The sequence below is a fragment of the Lampetra fluviatilis genome, chromosome 44 (genome assembly GCF_964198595.1).
Source record: "Lampetra fluviatilis chromosome 44, kcLamFluv1.1, whole genome shotgun sequence".
NCBI lineage: Eukaryota > Metazoa > Chordata > Hyperoartia > Petromyzontiformes > Petromyzontidae > Lampetra > Lampetra fluviatilis.
In genome coordinates, this window is record NC_136318.1 from 9,513,627 (window position 1) to 9,521,821 (window position 8,195).

At 47.7% G+C, this 8,195-nt stretch overlaps 1 long non-coding RNA gene across 1 annotated transcript; it reads left to right on the forward strand.

Annotated features, from left to right (window-relative positions):
* Nucleotides 1–4,756: 4,756 nt before the first annotated feature.
* Nucleotides 4,757–7,820, forward strand: LOC144947204 (uncharacterized). Its single transcript, XR_013640005.1, has 3 exons — nucleotides 4,757–4,789; nucleotides 6,801–6,888; nucleotides 7,729–7,820. It is a non-coding gene; the product is annotated as an uncharacterized LOC144947204 (long non-coding RNA).
* Nucleotides 7,821–8,195: the final 375 nt, after the last annotated feature.

Below are 8,195 nucleotides of genomic sequence, written 5' to 3' on the forward strand. Positions count from 1 at the left end.
TGATTCAAATTTAACAATAAACGATATACATAACATGTACGACCAAACTTTGCAGGCATAGCTGGCTGCATGAGCCACTCCATAACAGCAGGAGTATCAGTAGCAGTATCAAAACATTTCAATACACCTTTAAAGATCAGCACACTATAATCAAAACTCAAGATCATACTTTTCAGCGGTCATCCGGACGATAAATGATTATGTGGGTCAACTTGAGTCAAATTACATATTTTCTTTGTTTTAAATTTCTCCCAATTTGATCTCAATTCCACGATCACAATCTTGTCGTGAGATGCGATCACCTTTCAGATCTCTCGCAGAGCAACGCAACCTGACACTGGAGGCAACGGTCCGCGGAATGGGATAACACAGAGCCAGCACTGAGCTACCAAGCCTTGATCAAGCAGTGGATTGGCCATGGCTGAATGTGACGATGATGTTCATTTGCAGTACGGCTGGGCTCTAAAAACGAGCACGCTGCTTTGTCAGCCACCGGCGCCAACTTAAAGTGGCCCCACACGCACACGCGCACATGCGCACACACGCACACACGCACACGCACACACGCACACACGCACACACGCGCACACACGCACACACGCACACACGCACACACGCACACACACGCACACACCCACACACGCACACACACACACACGCACACACGCACACGCGCACACACGCACACGCACACACGCACACACGCACACGCACACACGCACACACGCACACGCGCACACGCACACACGCACACACGCACACGCGCACACACGCACACACGCGCACACACGCACACGCGCACACGCGCACACACCCAGGGCTGGTCCATAATGGTCACGAACGCGGCACGTACACGCGGCCGTTTAATGCTCCGCTGCGATTTAGTAAACAGAGCGAGCACCCTCATCATCATCATCATGATTATTATTTTTAAATTAGAGCATTTGTGTTGTTGTTGCTGTGGGCGCGCACGGTTAGTTTAACTATCCTTAAGCTGTTAGGGAACGGACACAAATGGCCACGCTCGCACGGGGGGTCGTGTGATTTCACTGAGGCCTTTGCGTGCTGTGTTGTACCCTCGTACAACGGCGAAGCGACGAACACGACAGCTCAGCACATGTGTGGATACACTCTACGTCCGTGTGGCCTTAAAATAAAAAAAATGATAAGAGGCGACGTTTCGGGCAATCGCCCTTCCTCATAGCGTACTTTTATTTCATGTTAATGCCACAGTGATATTGACGGACGCGTTGAGTGGTGTTGTTGATGTTGTTGGTTCTTGAGCATCACTGCCAACGCAACAGTATTGCCAAATAATTTGTGTAACAAACAGTAGCACGCATTTATCTTTCTTTAATAAAAAAAAAAGTGTGCCATCAAGCATACATTTCATCCTCATCTTTTTCAACCATCTACCAGCCTTTCACAATATCATTGCATTAGCAACGGCTGCCCCGGAAACGCTGAGAAATGCATTTGTGCACATAGAGTTCAGCAAGGCAGTCTAGTATTGCAAAAATCCGTCAGTGGCAATATTACTGATTTTATGGATTCATTGTTATGGTTTGATTCAAAATGTTCACAATGTGGTGATTATAGCGGCCTCTAGTGGCTCCAGGGGTGGCAGGCAGCTGCAGGTGAAGATGTATACATCTTAATTGTGCTTGTTGAGCGCACTGGTTCCCAACCTTCACATTTTTGCGGACCACCGTGCAGTAAAACAATGGAAGTTCTCTTAATTAAAAAAACAACAACAGCTGTTGTGGCGACCACGTCGTGCAGCCTTGCAGACCAGCAGGCTGGGAGCCGGTGGTCGAGGGTTTGTAGTTAATGTTGGCCGTGGTGAATTATTCAACAAGCACTTAACGTCCACCACACCGCCTGTGCAATCGCAGAACTTCAGTTCACAAAGGAGACGCACAAATAAACACCGCCACGCCGAGCCACAATTACGCTGAGCGTCCACCCGAATGAGCAAGCGGGCACTCACCGAGCATTTAGTACTGAACAGCATGCCTTGTGGGAGCACCCACCCAGGATTATTGAACACAAATTACATAAGCTTGGCTACTGCGACCACACCCCAAACAAACTGGCCTTTGAGGGAGCCGCTCACTCTCACTCACTCGAACGTGTCACGGCCCCCGGCAATAATTACTGTTGGGGGTCCCCGTATATAACGCGAGGCTTCGTGGCACTGCCTTCTGCCGTGCGTGGGAGGGGAGAGAGGGCAACTGCTCGGCGGTCGTCCCAGCGATGATGCCCTGCACATTGAGCACCACCCTGGTGCTGCTGTTGGTAAGAGATGCTGGGCCCTTTTCTGCCAGCATGTGCTTTAATCATGCATTTCGAATTGGGCTTTTCGCAACAAGTTGTCCCAAGGTGCTTTATAGTAAAACATATATAAAGTACAAAAACTGTTAGACTGAAATAGTGAATGAAATGTTAACAGACGGGATAAAATGCGAATTTAAAAAAATATCACATTAATGAAGGTGACATTAAACTCTCATTGTTTTTTATTAAATTATTTTCATTAAGTGACACATGCATAAAAAAGTCCATGACTTTTTTTCACGTATTTTATTGAACAGTATATATGGGACAATTTTACATGAGTGAACAGGGTCTAAAATTAAAATACAAATTTATTCAGATGTTCCCCCAACACCATTTTCTATCAGCACTATAATCAACATTTATGGGTAATTTATTAACGAAAAATTACCAATAAATTCCATGTTTATTCATCCACCTGCTGATAATGCAGATAATTGTCTTGAGGAAATAAACAACGTGGTAAATACATCGGATGAAACATAATTTGAGAAAGATTTAACGGTTGACGTCTCCAACCCTAATAAAATTAATTGACAGTCAAGTCGCTCATTGATCAGTGCGTTGAGCGGGTACTACTTAGAACCTAGGTTCGACCGCAGGTTTCACCCGCCGGTCATCAAACAGGGCCCTACAGTGCAGTGAGTTGATGATGCCAGGCCAGCCTCCAATGATTGCACAAAACCAATCATCACGTTCAACATGGTAACCGCACTTCGTTTGACTGCGTTTCAGCGCTGACACCTAAGTAGCCGTTTGATTGTCATGCGGCGAAGAAACATTATTCTCGTTGGGCAAATCCGGTGGCCACAATTCTGTCCCCCAACCGTGTGTAGTCCAGAGGTCAATTGCGGGGTTGTTTGTTGTTGTTGCAGTAACTCTGTTGGTGTTCGCTTCCGTGGGACGTTCTCTAGCAGGACGGAATGGATTCTTCGTCTCGTGACATGCTGTCGATAGCACCGTTGGGATCACATTTTGGAGGATGCTTAAAAAAAATGTTAACATTTACAATACACTGTAACATGGTAACAAATGTAATGTTAATAGCTTCAAAAAGTCTCTGCTTGTTCGCCATCATTGTCAACACGTACCTGTAATCTTCTCCAGGTGTTCTCCAGAATCCGGAGGCACATTTCCCGTGGTATTGTTGCAAATTCTCAGAGGTGTTAACATTTATTTTGAAGCGCCCTGTGTGTATTTATATAAAACGCACGAATCTGTGAACGCCTATGAACGCGCTGTTTCTCTGGTCTCATTTGGTGGCCTCTAGGCGATATGGAGACCGGGGCGAGCTTGCAAAGCATCCTTTTCGCAAGACCACTACATCGTGAAGGTGCCCATGGACCTTCACGAAGGGCAGTTCATCGTGAAAGGTAGGGACAACCTCGTCGCTGTGCTCTCTGCGAGCCGGCACCGGCCGAGAAAGACCGAAGTCATTGGACCCAAACCGCCGTCGCGACCAACTCAGCCTCATAGCGAACGTCGGCGCCGTTGAGTGTGGGCAGCGCAGGGCGCGGTGTGGCGGCGATGGGACTAATGTAGCAAATTAGCGGCAGGGATGGTGGATCGCCCATAGATAGGGGAGGCACTGTCTGTGTGAGACACGCACCTACAGCGTGATGATATATGGTGGCGACGATAATGGGGCAGTACGGCAAGTAGGTTTTTGAAAAGCTTCGTCTGCGTGGAGTTTTTTGTGGATTTCTGTTTTTACTTTCAGGTGCTCCCCTTTCTTTCCACATGAGGTCAAAACACTCCGTGAGGAATTCGCCAAACATCCTCAGTCGATCTAAACCCGTATCCTAATCCAGGACTTTCCTTGTCCAATTGTTTAATGCTAATCAAAGCCTTCCCGGTTAAACAAATAGTAATGTTGTTATTATTTACAGAATTATAACGTCTTCTTATTTGCCAAATGAGTGATGGGATATGCACTCGTCTCTATTGGCAGAAATTCCTAATTTTTATGGCAGGACAATGCTCTTTAGAGGGAAAACCACTGCCGATTAGATTTCTTCTCCCCAACAGGCGCTACTTATTTGATTGACCGCGCAGGAATGATAGACTGAGTACCCGGTGCGCTGTGTCAACATCAACAGCGGGGACGCGAGGGGCTCGCTAGGCGACAGCCCTCGCCCCAGCAAGCAGTCCGTTCAGAAGGCCACACCGGGGCGACGGCGGTGGAGGCAAGGGGCTGCAGCTTTGTCTTTGTCCGTGTACCCGGCCACCCGCAGTGCCCTTTGAGAGCTGCCAGCGCAGCAACGTGCAGCTGCTGAGCAGCGACCCCCACTTCAAGGTGCTGGAGGACGGCTCGGTGCGCGTGGCGAAGAGCTTCACGCTGCACAAACACCGCCACCAACTCGCGCTCAGGGCCAAGCACCACGCCACGGGCGACGAGTGGAAGGCCGTGGTGGAGCTGCACGTGTCCAAGCACGAGCACGCTCACCCGCAGGTGAGGGGGGGGGTGAGCGGGCGGGTGAGTGGGGGGGGTGAGCGGGTGGGTGAGTGGGAGGGTGAGTGGGCGGGGCGTATAGCTGTGAGTGTCGCTCTGCACTCTGCAGAAGCCAAGGTCAAGTCTTGAGCTTCATAGATCATCGGATTTCTCCAGGATAAATAAAGATGATGAATTCTTATTCTACAATCGGTCCGTGAATTACATGTAATATTATTATTACTTATACATTATAACTATATAGGTATCGTCATTCTATATATAATTCACGGGCTGTATATATAAACGATCTTCATTTACACTGCGATGGAGATAACATGTCATTATATGCTCTGAAGAAGGGCAATTTCCCGAAACGTCGCGTATTATATTATATATTTTTTTTATTTTTAAAGCCACTTATTTACGAATGCGTTGAGTTATTTGTGTTAACACTGCCAACGAACTACAGGGACTCCTCTACTTACGAACTTTCAGAGATACGAGCAAACCTGTCCATATGTCCAGTTGCCTGTTCGGACCGAGAGTCGTAAGTTCAACTGCCACGCAAAATATGGCGGTGGTGGCATCTACATCTGCAGAACGTGAAGAATCAGTGGCATCTACATCTGCAGAACGTGAAGAACCAGTGGCATCTACATCTACAGAACAAAGAACCAGTGGAATCTACATCTGCAGAACGTGAAGAACCAGTGGCATCTACATCTACAGAACAAAGAACCAGTGGCATCTACATCTGCAGAACGTGAAGAACCAGTGGCATCTACATCTGCAGAACGTGAAAAACCATTGGCATCTACATCTGCAGAACGTGAAGAATCAGTGGCATCTACATCTGCAGAACATGAAGAACCAGTGGCATCTACATCTGCAGAACGTCAATAATCAGTGGTATCTACATCTACATAACGTCAATAATCAGTGGCATCTACATCTGCAGAACATGAAGAACCAGTGGCATCTCCATCTGCAGAACAATAAGAATCAGTGGCATCTACATCTGCAGAACGTGAAGAATCAGTGGCATCTACATCTGCAGAACATCAAGAACCAGTGGCATCTACATCTGCAGAACGTGAAGAACCAATGGCATCTACATCTGCAGAACGTGAAGAATAAGTGGCATCTACATCTGCAGAACGTGAAGAACTAGTGGCATCTGCATCTGCAGAACATGGAGAACCAGTGGCATCTGCAGAACATGAAGAACTAGTGGCATCTACATCTGCAGAACGTGAAGAACCAGTGGCATCTACATCTGCAGAACGTGAAGAATCAGTGGCATCTACATCTGCAGAACATGAAGAACCATTGGCATCTACATCTGCAGAACGTGAAGAACCATTGGCATCTATATCTGCAGAACTTGAAGAACCAGTGACATCTACATCTGCAGAACGTGAATAATCAGTGGCATCTACATCTATAGGAGATTATTATAAAACTTGTAAAGACATTCCCCGTGTTTAGCGTACATGCCGCACAACACGTTTGGAATCGACAGTAGTAAAGTTGGACTTACGAACAAATCGACTTACGAACAGACTTCTGGAACATACCTCATTCGTAAGTACAACAAGTTGTGTCCCTGTACCTCCAAACAACCATCGATTGAGATGTATCCATAAACTCAAGAGTTCGAGCCTCACTAATCGGCTACTAGAAGGGACTATTTTCTACCTGGCAAAACGGTTTATTAAAACAATAGATATAATGTTAGTCTCTTCTTTTGCGAGGTCCGCTCTTGCAGTGACAAATGTAACTGTTCATAATGACACAGCCAGTCAGGTTTGCTGCCTAAACAAGACGTGGCAATCGCTTACGTGACAAACCTTGCTGGCTGTGTAGGGTGGTGAAGGGTTACGACACATTTATACTTACGCGATATTACCCAAAAACCTTTACTATGACTAATATTGGTCGCGAAAGCCGATGCGTTAAACTGCCAAGTGACTGTGATGGTGGGTATTGTCTCGACATGTACTGTATGCCTATTTGTTTTCGCTCACAGAAGGAGGATTGCATGATGAGGTTCCACCAGCACGAGTACACTGTTCCTGTGCACAAGGAAATCAAAGTGGGGGACTTAATCACTCACGGTGAGTGGCTGGCATGTCCTACTCGGTTCAATGATGCTGCATCAAAGACAAAGATTTCCCCGTATGGCCGTAACAGGCTGGTGGGACAAGTGCCGTTAGCGAGCTCCTGCACCCTATGAAGACCAGCAAAGCACAATCGGGGATTGTCGCTCTGTAGAGGACACTCACAGCTCAATTGGCGTGACATTAAAGAACACAAAATAAAGAAAAGTGTCCCACTGCTCCGACAAGCACGAGGGAGTGCTCCTCTCTGCAGTTTATCGACAAAACGCAAGGCACATATACACATGTCTATGCATAAGAACAATCACATGGTAATAATCCATCACTATCAATGGCATCATCAGCAGCGGATAGATCATTTTTGATGATAATAATCGTGACGACGATGATAATCTAGGCATATTGTGACCCCCATCTGTCTGATTTATGATGATGATGATGATGATGATAATCCAGGCATGTTGTGACCCCCATCTGTCTGATTTATGATGATGATAATCCAGGCATGTTGTGACCCCCATCTGTCTGATTTATGATGATGATGATGATGATGATAATCCAGGCATATTGTGACCCCATCTGTCTGATTTATGATGATGACGATGATGATGATAATCCAGGCATGTTGTGACCCCATCTGTCTGATTTATGATGATGCTGATGATGATGATAATAATCCAGGCATGTTGTGACCCCATCTGTCTGATTTATGATGATGACGATGATGATGATAATCCAGGCATATTGTGACCCCATCTGTCTGATGACGATGATGACAATGATGATAATCGAGGCGTGTTGTTGTGACCACCACCACCACCACGCGGCGTGCCACAGTGAAGTTCGAGCGCTGCCTCCAGCACAAGGAGGTGGTGCTGAGCAGCGGCGATCCGCACTTCGCCGTGGGCGCCGACGGCTCCGTTCGCTGCGCGCGGCCGCTGCTCCTCGACGGCCTTCACTACTCCTTCGTGGTGAAGGCCGTCAGCCACCTGGCCCACCGCGAGTGGCAGACGCTCATCACGCTCGCCGTGCGCACGCACGACGAGGACACGCACGTAAGTGTGTGTGGTCCTCATCTCCACCACCACCACCACCACCACCACCCACCTCCGCTCGTTATGTGCGCTCGTGCGCCCACTGCCAACGCAGCCATATCGACACGTGGTACCGTGTGCCTCTGCTGCGCGCGTTTAATGATCGAATAATTAATCGGTGGTTGGTGCACCGCGCGGAGCGGCGTGGCTGCTGAGTGTATAGGCGGTGCAACTGCACCGGGGCCCACGGGCCGGAAAGGGTCCCAGGTG